This window comes from Siphateles boraxobius, unplaced genomic scaffold, assembly GCF_051911475.1.
Source record: "Siphateles boraxobius isolate OS27281-9 unplaced genomic scaffold, OSU_SipBor_1 20, whole genome shotgun sequence".
NCBI lineage: Eukaryota > Metazoa > Chordata > Actinopteri > Cypriniformes > Leuciscidae > Siphateles > Siphateles boraxobius.
The window spans coordinates 10,245,001-10,246,593 of record NW_027508811.1 but is presented as its reverse complement, the minus strand read 5'-3'; the positions used below and the strand labels follow the sequence as shown (position 1 = coordinate 10,246,593).

General features: G+C 35.2%; 1 long non-coding RNA gene across 1 annotated transcript in view; it reads right to left on the bottom strand.

The window, feature by feature from the left end:
- Positions 1-204: 204 nt before the first annotated feature.
- LOC143744684 (uncharacterized) overlaps positions 205-1,593 on the bottom strand; it is a 3,018-nt gene continuing 1,629 nt past the window's right edge. Inside the window, exons 2-3 of the long non-coding RNA XR_013205886.1 lie at positions 1,569-1,593; positions 205-356 (exon numbers count right to left, since the gene is read on the bottom strand). The exon at positions 1,569-1,593 is cut by the window's right edge and continues 54 nt beyond it. This is a non-coding gene — a long non-coding RNA (uncharacterized LOC143744684). The remainder of the gene's footprint in view (positions 357-1,568) is intronic.

The window sequence follows — 1,593 nt, the reverse complement described above, 5'->3', positions numbered from 1 at the left end:
TCCAAATACTGAGTGTGTGTTCATCTTATGAGCTGCTATTTGTCTATCAGCATTAGTGAAATTGATGGAGAAAGAGAAAGATTCTACTTATTCCATCCCTTTAATCCATAATGTATACATGTGATCTAGTCTAGGGTTTTGTTCACTTATACATCTTCATACAGTTTTACTATGCACACCTCCTTCAGCACCTCTCCTTCCATATTTCTTTTGAGCACCTTCTTTCTCGATTTCTCTCTTTTCATTCATCTCGTCATATTCCATCACTCTAACTCTCTCAATCCATTCTCCTCTTTCATCTCTCCCTCTATTCTTCACCCTTCTTTCCCTTCAGCTGAGATCCTGAGGACACTGCTCTGAAAGGAAAGTGACATATAATGCAAAGCTTTATGAGTACCTAAGATGGTTCAAGTTCAACTAAATGAGATTTAGTACAAGAGCCTGAAGAAGAGGACCAAAAAGAGAAAAACAGGTGTTGGGTTGGACATGAATGAAGTGGACATGAATGAGGATAGAAATAATTTATTGAAAACAGTTCCAAAAATTCAATAATAATGGCCATTATAAACAACAATACTTAAAAAATGAGCTAACACATTTTAATGTTTAAGTTCTGTGATTGACATGACCAATAAAATTTTTAGAATAGGATGTTTTTACATGTTTGCATGTTTCTGAGACAGTGAACAGAACAGGTTCATACAAATATTTGGTTCAGGAATCAGACTGCACTGGTTGCACTACATGTTTTTAAATTGCTGAAAAGAAGCAGCTTGCGCAAGTCATTCGTTTATGAATCAGACAGGAATCTGTCGATTTGGTATCACTGTCATTGAATATTGTAGGTGAATTTTAGTATGCATCAGTGGAAAAATACACATGCGAAAACATTTATGGAACCAGCACCATTCATTCCGGTATTTTGTTTTTAAATGGAATAAGTTCTGAATAAGAACCAGTTCTCAGTTATTAAAACCTAGGACTACTGTGCTTTTCAGCAACAACTGGAATTGGGGACATTATTATTATTAGCAACAAATGCATACACTGCATATGCACACCATCATTTGGAAGTTTTATTTAATTTTATTTAGCTTTTAATCCCTAATGGGGGTTACAATAACTAAATTTACTATTATTATTAAAGAGTGATTTGTTCATATATCCAAACCGATCTCACGGCAATTGGAATGTATTTTCCAAGGTGGTTAATTCGTACAAATTCATACGACCTCACTCTTACAAATTCATAAGAATTTTGGTAAATAGTACATATTTTACGAGTTCCCCAATTCATATGAATTCATACAAATGACCTACCTTGAACCAAATCCTAAACCTACAAAATCACTGGGGTTTAGACAAATCGTACGAATTATCACCTCGTACTCACTCGTACGAATTAGTTCGTGAGATAGCGTTGATATATCTGCACTCACACAGTCCAGTCCCCATTGAAGGACTATATCTTCCAAGAATACTATAAAGATTATATATAATTTTGGCCATGAAGGCAGTACTGTCACCCCCGAATCGATCAATGTGAAATCAATGTGAAACACTCTTACCTGACAGATGATCATAGAGTGCAGT